This window comes from Pteropus alecto, unplaced genomic scaffold, assembly GCF_000325575.1.
Source record: "Pteropus alecto unplaced genomic scaffold, ASM32557v1 scaffold78, whole genome shotgun sequence".
NCBI lineage: Eukaryota > Metazoa > Chordata > Mammalia > Chiroptera > Pteropodidae > Pteropus > Pteropus alecto.
This window is the reverse complement of record NW_006443124.1, coordinates 13,764,100-13,774,542: the sequence shown is the minus strand read 5'-3', so window position 1 is coordinate 13,774,542 and position 10,443 is coordinate 13,764,100.

The following is a 10,443-nucleotide window of genomic DNA, read 5'->3' as shown; positions in this document are numbered from 1 at the left end:
TTTTTCCTTGGCCTTTATTTTAACTTTTAGAGCAGTGCTAGCCGATCAAAATATAATGTGAGCCACATGCAGAATTTAAAACACTCTAGGAGCCACATTTAACAGGTGAAATTAACTTTAGTAATATATTTGATTTAACACAGTCTATCCCAAATATGGTTTTTTTTTTTGTATTGTCTTCAAAAATCTGATATGTGTTTTACACTTAACCCCACACCTCTTTTTGGATTAGCCACTTTTCAAGTACTCAATTGCCGCACACAGAGAGTGGCTTTTGTGTTGGAAATGCAGTTCTAGAGCATTCCAAAGACCTTTTTAATAGATGTATTAATTATATCCATCTACGGATTTTAGGAATTCATTCAACGAATATTTATTGAATGGCTCTGGATAAGATGCTGCAAAAGTAAACAGGACACAGCGCTTCTCTCTAAGAAGACACAGTTTAATAGAAAATTAATTTCATCACTCTCTGGAAGGATGTGTGTGTATGGGAGAGGTTTCTGAGTCCCAATTCTATGCTTATAACACACTGGGATTTGTGACTGAGAGATGTCACAGAGAATCTAATGAATATCTGTTTCTCTAATCCTAGTAATCAGATTTTGCTGACGCCTTACCATTTTGTTCTTAGTAAAGGACAAATTCTGTCCTACTGAGTCATGGAATCCTAGAACAAGCCCTCGATTTCTGAGTAGTTGGAACATAAAATATTTCCTATGAGTTAAAGCCATGGCATCTTGATTGCTGAGTAAAGCAGACCATTGAGATATCAGCAACAGTTTTTGTTTGGCCTCCTACCAAATCAAATTAGTCATTATAGGTTAAGTGGAACCAACAAGAATTAAGGTGACTCATCTAGATTCATCCAAAAAGTAAGAGAAGGGATGAGAAAGGTAATACCAGCACCCAATAGTATGTTATAGAGCCTCAGGCTTCTGCTGGACGTACTTGGACTGATGAAACAAATTAAGGGTTGAAGGCAAAGTTTTGCCTTACATAAGTTACACATTCCTCTCTGCTCTTCAGGGAGACCTGAGTACAAACTCTGATGCCACCATTGACTGTGTACTTTGGCAAGGTAACCCTCTCTAAACCTCCATTTGATTACCTCTCAATTGTAAACAGAGTAATAGTTCCTCCCTCACAAGGTCATGGCGGTGACACAATCATTTTTAAAAAGTAAATCAGATCCTATCATTCCCTGGCCCAAAACCCTCTATTGGCTTCTCATTGTCCTCAGAATAGAATGCAAGCTCCATACCATGACCTACAAGGCCCTACGTGATCTGGCCCTACTGCTTCTCTGACCTCATTACTGAGAACTCATTATTCTCAAGCCTCCACCTCATTATTCTCATTTGTACCTCAGGGACTTTGCACTTGCAGTACCTTCTGCCTGGAGCCTTTCTTTGAGCCCTCATATGGCTGACCCCTTTTGACATTCAGATTTCATCATGCGTGTCCTGCATCCTCAGAGAAGACCTAAACATGTTAAGCTTTCTTCAAAGCACTTATCACTGGATGATATTATCTTGTTTACCTGCTTATTGTTGAATTCCCAGCTCTAAATTTCATGAGGGTAAAAATGGCCAAGTTGGCCTGGGCCACCACTGAGTCCTCAGGGCTAAGAACTTCATTAGGCTAAAATACAAGATCTATAAATATTGGTCCCAGCCAGATCCTAAGGGCAAAGGCTTCATGAATGTAGGTAGACCTACGAGAACTAAATCAGGAAACGAAACAAAGGCCTGTGGGATAGAGAAGAATGGTCTTTATTTAGAGCATCTCAAATCAGAAGATAAAAGAACCACCTCAGTTTTGGACGATGGAGAAAAGAATGCCAGTAACAGTTGTCCTTTAAAGCAGAGATAGTTTATTGTTCTTTTAAAACCCCTATGTTCATAAAAAAATTACATGATTTGTGAACTGTGAACAAGTTCAAACAACACCTCAGTTAACAGGATGGGCAAGGGAGGGAGAGCAGTTGACCTATTTACAGATGGTTTAAATAACCCAGATGCATTTAAATTGTCCCCACAATTTTAGACTCTGTATGGATCAGAGGAGGGAAAGCATGTGTCCCAAGGGACATGGCATGAGTTCCACTGAACTGGGTGCTGTGATTACCATCCGGACACTTTGGGCTATTATGCCTGGAGGTGGAGGCATTATCACACTGGCAAGGTAATGCTCTTAATTACCAGGGGCCAGGGTTGCTTTTCTACACAAGAGTCAGGAGGAGTCTGTCTGGAGCCCCGGGGCTTCACTGGGACATCTCTTGCTACTTCCACACCCAGTGATAACAGAAAATAAGCAATTGTAACAACTATAACATGATGAGGGCAAGGTAACTAAAAGATCAGACCCTTCAGTAATGAAAAGTTTAGGTCACTAAACTGGAAATCAATCAGGCCAATAAAAGTATTAGCCAAGAGCAAGACAATCTAGAATGAATGGTGGAGGAAGGAGATGATATGATTACCACTTTCAGGCTTGGGGCCAGCTGCAGCCACAGAGACCTATAGCTTGTTTCACTAACTCTTGCTCCTGAAGCGTTTACTGAGGTTGTGGCTGGCTACCAAATGCAAGGGGATTTTGTGAATGAATGATTGGACTTGTACCTCCCCTCTTGGAAGGAGTGAGGGCATTTTGTTCCCATACTAGTGAATTCATATTGAGGTAGGAGTCCAGATATAATAGGAAGAAATGAGCAGCATCGAGTGGTACATGGGGTGTACTGTGTCAAACATCTCTTATGTTTCACCACCAATTCTGGCAGTCACATCTGTCTCCAAGGCCCTTGGCTACTTGTTTTACCTCAGCCATTTCTATGGTGACCAACTCTACCTGGATTCAGTCCAGCCACCACCATGATGACCAACTTACCCAGACACAACCCAACAGCACCTCACCTAATGCGCATACCACGAGTCTCCTGCCTCCCATGCTACAGTTTGCCTCTTGTTACTAAAGTATGAGACACCAGGGACCAGCACAATGCCCACGCACACATAACCTAGAAGTGCAGGGGAATTAATAATGCCCCATGAGGCAAAACCCTGACCAATAAGAGATGGGATCCACCAATAAAAATTCACTTCCTGCCCCGTGATGGGCTGTCTTGAGCTGCAGTCGTTCATCTGACCTCTCCAAGGTCTCATTCCAGACCCACGGGATAGAGCAATGCACTTCCTACCAAGCAGTAGCCAGCTCCTAGTACTTGCCCTTCCTCTTCTCCTGCCTCACTCCCCTGTTCTGTCATGTCTGATTCCTTGGCATTGCACTTTCCAGTAAAGTGTAAACATGTAAGCTTTTGATTCTGCCTGTTTTCTATTGAACCTAGGCTATGACACTATATCAAGTCAGCGACTCAACCACAGAGAAAATAATTTTCAAGTGAATTTAAGCACAGTAATTTGCCTACATATTCCCTACAGGTTATAGTGTAAAAGCAGAAAGAACAGCAAAGAAATCTTAAATGATATTCAATTATCACTGTGTCTGTAATAATATTGATTTTGTTATTTTTAAACTACATATACATGTAGCTAGATATAGATAGGACAAAAAATAATAATTAAGTAATGCATTAGACCACAATTTTCAGTGAAATAAAAAATATATAAAAATCTAAAATCAAAGAGATTAATTGAAGATATGACAATATTAATTTTGAATTAGAAATATTAGTAAGAACACAATGTATTTTTCTCTTTTAAACAGGAAATATAGTTTCTGGTTCTGTTGACTGAAGAGATCTGTAAGAAATAACTACAGAGGGGCCCAGAAATAACTACAATGGTTTCTAAATATAATTTCCCATTAAAAGATTATAGAACTCTTTGAAGAAATGACTGATTCCAGTCTGAGATGAAAATGTGTAGGATGAGTCAGGTACATCTTGCTGTACCAGAAAGCAAAGAAGCTATCAAATTGTTACAAGAAGCCAAAGATGGGAAAGTTTAAGCATCAAAAAGTGAAACGACTATCTCTTCTCCACTGATTTGCCTCTGCAACTTTATTAGAAATCAGTTGCTATATATGTGTAAGTCTTTTTCCAGACTCTATTTTTTTCTGTTGATCTGTTTGTTTACCTTGATGCCAATACCACACTGTCTTGCTTACTGTAACTGTATGGTAAATCTCAAAATCAGATGTTAGCCCTCCAGCTTTGTTCTTTACTAAAATTGTCATGGCTATTTTAGTTCCTGCCAGAATTTTTATTGTGATTGCATTGATTCTACAGATGTATATGAGGATAATTTATATCTTAATATTGGGTCTTCTAATCCATGAACGAGGAATGTCTCTCCACTTATTTAGATCTTCTTTAACTTATCTAAACAATATTTCGGAATTTTTAGTGTATGGGTCTTTCATATTATTTGTTAGATTTATCTCTAGATTTTTATATTTTTGATGCTATTACAAATGGCATTTAAAATTTTATTTTTCCCTTGGCTATTGCTAGTAAGTAAAAATACAATTCATATTGTATCTTCATCCTGTCTCCTGTGACCTTTCTAAACACACATATTCTAGTACCTTTTCTGTAGAATCCATTTTCTATATAAGACAATTGTGTGTATATAAAGATAGTTTTACTTTTTCCTTTTAAATCTTGACTCCTTCTCTTCTCTCTCTCTCTCTCTCTCTCTCTCTCTCTCTCTCTCTCTCTCTCTCTCTCTCTTCCCCCCCCCCTTTTATTATACTGCCTAGAACCTTGAAAACAATGTTGAATAGAAGTTATTCTTGATTTTAGAGAAAATGTTTTCAGTCTTTCACCATTAAGTTTAATGTTAGCTGAAGGTTTTTCAGAGCTATCCTTTATTAGGTTGAGGCAGTTCTTTTCAATTCTTAGTTTGCTGAGAGTTTTTATTAGGAATCAATGTTGGATTTAGTTAAAGGGGTTTCTGCATTGAGATGGTCACGTGGTTCTCCTCTTTTGGTTTGTTAAAACGGTGAGTTATATTGATTGAATCTTTAAAAACTGTGGTAAAATTCACATAACAAAAGTTATAGTGTACAATTCAGTGGCATTTAATACAATGTTGTGCAACCATTACCACTAGTTCCAAAACATTTCCAGCACCCCAAAAGGAAACCCCATACCCATTAGCAGTCATTCCCCATTTCTCCCTCTTCCAACCTCTGGCAACCACTAATGTACATCTGTTTCTATGAATTTGCCTATTCTGGATAGTTAATATACATGTAATCATACCATGGGTGTCCCTTTTGTCTGGCTTCTTTCACTTGGCATAATGTTTTAAAGGTTCATCTACATTGTAGCATGTATCATTGCTTCATTTCTTTTTGTGGCTGAATAGTATTCTATTGTTCCTACATACCATAGTTTTTATCCATTCATCAGTTGGTGAACATTTGAATTGTTTTCACATTTGGGCTATTGTTAATAGTGCTACTATGAACATTCGTGGACAACTTTTCGTTACAATATCTGTTTTCAATTCTTTTGGCTATGTACCTAGGAGTAGAATTTCTGGGTCAAGTGGTAATTCTATGTTTAACACTTTGAAGAATCATCAAACTATCTTTTACAAAGGCTGCACTATTTTACATTCCACCAGCAAGGTGTGAGGGTTCTCATTTCACAATATTCTGGCCAACACTTATTTTCCTTTTTTAAAAAAATTATAGCCATTCTAGTGGATGTAAAGTGACATCTCATTGTGGTTTCAATATGCATTTCCCTAATGACTAATAATGTTGAACATCTGTTCATGTGATTGCTGGCCATTTGTGTATCTTTTTTGGAGAAATGTCCATTCAAGTCCTTTGCTCATTTTTTTTAATTGGATTGTTTGTCTTTTGGTTGTTGAATTTTAGAAAATTCATTATATATTCTAGATGCTAGACCTTTATGAGATACATAATTTGCAGATATTTTTTTCCCATTTTATAGGTTGTCTTTTTGCTTTCTTCGTAGTGTCCTTTGATGCACAAAAGTTTCGAATTTTGATGAATTCCAATTTTTCTATTATTTTTTTTCTTTTGTTACTTGTGCTTTGGTGTCATCTCTAAGAATTGATTGCCAAAACCAAGGTTGTGAGGATTTACTCTAATGTTTTAAGATTATAGTTTTAACCCTTACATTTAAGGTTTTGGTGTATTTTGATTTAATTTTTGTATGTGGTGTGATGCAAGTGTCCATTGTCATTCTTTGGCATACGTATATCGAGTTGTCCCAGAAATATTTGTTGAAGAGGCTATTCTTCTTCATTGAATGGCCTTAGCACCCTTTTCAAAAATCACCTAACCGTAGGTATACGGATTTATTCCTGGATTCTCAATACTATTCAGTCGATCTATGTCTATCATTATGTCAATACCACACTCTTGATTACTGTAGCTTTGTAGTAAGTTTTGAAATTGAGAAATGTAAGTCCTTCAATTTTGTTTTTTCTTTTTCAAGATTATTTTGGCTATTCATGGTTCCTTGAGATTCTATATGAATTTTAGAATAAACCTTTCCATTTCTGCAAAAATGATCATTGAGATTTTGATAGAGGTTGCATTGAATCTGTAGACCACTTTGGACTGCACTGGCATCTTAATAATATTAAATTTTTAATTTTGACCACTTTAATCTATAACCACTGAATGTCTTTTTATTTATGTAGGTCTTCTTTAATTTCTTTCAGCAATGTTTTGTAGTTTTCAGTATACAGGTCTTAGACTTCTTTTGTTAAGTTTATTCATAAGTATTTTTTGATGCTATTTTAAACAAAATTGTTTCCTTAATTGCATTTTTTGATTTTTTTGTTGCTAGCGTATGGAATAGGACTGATTTTTGTGTGTTGATCTTAAATCCTAAAAATTTGTCAAAATCATTTATTAGCTCTTATAGTTTTTGTGTGTGTGTGCGTTCTTGAGGATTTTCTGTATGTAAATCCTCATCTTCACCTATGAATAGAGATAGTTTTACTTCTTTTCCAAGTTGGATGCCTCTTATTTTGTCTCCTTGCCTAATTGCTCTGATTAGAAGTTCCAGCACAATGTTAAACAGAAATGGAAAAAGTGAGCATTCTTGTGTAGGAAGGTTTTTAACTACAAATTCTATTTATTTAATCAGTGAATGGGAGAAACTGGGAATGGGCTATGTGGAAATTCTCTGAACTCCCTTTTTTTAAATTCAAAACTCTTTTTAAAAATAAAAAAAATTTTAATGATAAAAATAAAAGTTAAACTTACTCCTGGTACTCAGCACTGTAAAAAGGAATGAACTATTGATACGTGGAACAACGTGGAAGAATCTCAAAAGAAGTATGCTGAGTAAAAGAAGCCAGACAAAAAAGAGTGAATACTGTATGATTCTATTTATATAAGACTCGAGATGATACATAAAGTGCATCAGTGGTTGCCTGGGGATTGCAAGGTCGCAGAGAGGTAAGGAAAAGAGGGGATTACAAAGGGCACAAAGAAAGTTTTCAAGGTATTGAATATATTCATTGTTTTTTTGTGGTTAGGGTTTCCTAGGTATACACATATGTGAAGTTAATTGCATGCCAATTTTATCTAAATAAAGGTGCTTAAAAAGTATAATGCTTACAATAAATTGAAACCCATTAAATACATATAAACCCAGGACTTCATTATGATACCAAAAAGAAAGCAACCCACAAGTAAATAGGTTATTATTCACTTTTGGAGATTGCCAGACATCAATTCATTTTTCTAAAGGCTGGTAAATTAAGAGAAACAATTAAGCATTTATATTACCTCTACCTTTGAGTAACCAAACTGATAATGAGTGAAAATTCTTTAAGAATTTACAGCAATGCAGAAATACTGAAGGAGAATCACCACAAATTTTCAACCCTAAATAAAGTTATTGATTTAGATAAACTTTATAAAGGCTGCTAAAACCTGAGGTAAAAAGCTGATCTGGAATTTTAATATTGATGGACCAGGCTGATAGCACCTAAACCTGCTGATCAATGTTCGTGTCACATAATGTGATATCTGACATGATGCGACGGGAATTTCTCAACAGCATGTATGAAACATTCTTGCAAAAAATTCCTCTGGAATCTGATCAAGCCCCTAGAACAGGTTTTCTCAACTTGGGCATTACAAAAATTTGGGGCTGAATAGTTATTTTTTATGAGGGGCTGTCCTGTGCATTGTAAGATGTTTAGCAGCACCCCTGGTCTTTACCCATTAGATGCTCATAGCACCCCTGCAAGTTTTGACAATACAAGAAGCTCTCTAAATGTTGCCAAATGATCCCTGGAAGGCAAAATCAACCCTGGTTGAGAAGCACTCCTCTAGATCTGACTGCCAATTTATAGAAAATAATAAAAGTTCCAAAGAGCATGCTGAATGCCACCACAGGAACTCGACCCAAAAAATCCACGTCGAAAGAAACTACCAACACAATAGGGTTTTTTCAACAATAACAACAAATTGCAAGAAAAAAAGGATGGGGGAGGGAATATGGCAAAAAAAAATTTAAGAAACATCCTTTTTTTCTTAAAGCCAGTGAGCTAGGAAGCACTCCACAGTTAAATTTCACCACACATGAAAAGAGTGAGGTCCCAAGAGACCCCAAACCAGAACTTTAAGGAGAAGTAGGATATAGACCTCCAGTACCAGAGAGACCAGCTACCTGCCCAGTACAGGGGATTAACAGAAATGAACATGAAGGAATACTCCAGTTCACACCACACCAGGGAAAGGCTCCTCAAAATGCTAATTTAGAATTGTGATTTAAGGTTTGCTTCACTGGCTTTCACCCTGCATAAAAGGCAAAGGGCAGACCCATCTCCTGAGCATGGCCTGTAAAGCCAGCTTCTATGCAGAGCCCAGGCCCAGGAAAAAGCGGGGCTATCTTTGTGGGCAGTACAGATGCTCAAAGTCGAGAGAACAAGAAAGGCATTGGGCAGATTTCAGAGAAGAAAATGTCAGCTTCATGTTTGGGCATAAGGAGAGAATCCAGGGGTAGGCAGATCCTTTTGTTGGATGTCCCTATGCATTTGTGTGGCCTCTGAGGGCCTGAATCTTCTAGGCAGAAATAGGTAGTTCACAGACAGTGACAGACATCCCAGGAAAATTGTGAAAGCCCCAGATCGACAACTATGGTGGAAGCATCCTTCTTCCATGTCCCCCAGGGATCCTGTGCCCCAAACAGCACTGGCCAGGATGCACCAAGGGTGCTAGGAATCTCTGAATACCATCTCCATTGGAGATGTGGCAGCCGGTGAGCCTTCCTCCAGCCCCTGTTGAGAAATTTTGCTCAAAAAAAAGTCTCTGTCCAGTTTCAGCAACTCCATTAACTCTCACAGAAGCACATCCTCTGATGAAGATTAACTCTGCTTTTTGTAAGCAATATTTATCCTCTATGAACAAATATTCTTTTAAGGAAAAAAAAAAAGATTAAGAGGAGATTTTTCTACTGACCATGAAGGAGCAACAGGGTTCAAAATTACTCTCCCACCATAAACAACTAGAAAACTGGACAAAATATGTGGTATAATTATTTTAAGACATTACTAGACAGCACAGAACGGTAATCCCTGAGAGAAGAGAAACAAACAAGTAAACTTTCTGCTTGAAGCAATGTCTAAACCACTGAGTAGGAAGGAGAATCCAAACAGAGCCCAGGGGTCTTAAGAGTCAAAGAGACAGAGAGGAGTTTGGGGAGGTTGAAGTGGCTGGGATTTACAGGGCAGAGTACTGGAGGGGAGGGAGCTAGGCAGAACAAGAATTCCAGAAATATACATAGGAGCTGCCCTTCAACCTTTGGCCGAATAATAATCTGCATGTGACAATATGATCTTATATGTAGAAAACCCTAGGCTTCCACAAAAAAAACTTAGAAATAATACATGAATTTAATAAAGTAGTAGGATACAAAGCCAATACGTAAATTTAAGTTGCATTTCTTTACACTAACAATAAACAGTTTGAAAAGGAGATCAAAACAGAACACCCCGTGGAGGTGACAATGGGCGCATAGCATGTTCACTAGTCCTGGCTCCACAAAACCTGGAGTTGACATTTATGGCCAGTTTGTTAACTAGCAAACGTTCCAGGTCTTTTCAGCACCCCAGCCTGTGGTTGGGAAACGAGAAAGAAGTGTGAGATGATGGTGGGATGGTGTGCTTGGACCAGGCTGAGCAGGGCCTGAAATTTCTTTCTTTCTTGTTTACACTACTAATAATATTCTCATCACAAGAGTGAAAACTACATCGAGGTATTACTGAGCATAACTGAAATAAGCCTTCGCCCCAACTCTACTTCCACCTCCCACCCACTAAGGGAACCGCTACCCAAAGCTGTGGGTGTATCTTTCCTTTCTTTCTCCCAGTTCCTCTTTGATCTTCAAGTCTCAGATCAAAAAGAGAAAATCCCCAATCCCAAATCCGATGGCAGTCCTCTGGATTTCCCAGTGCCCTGTGTCTAAATCTCAGAGCA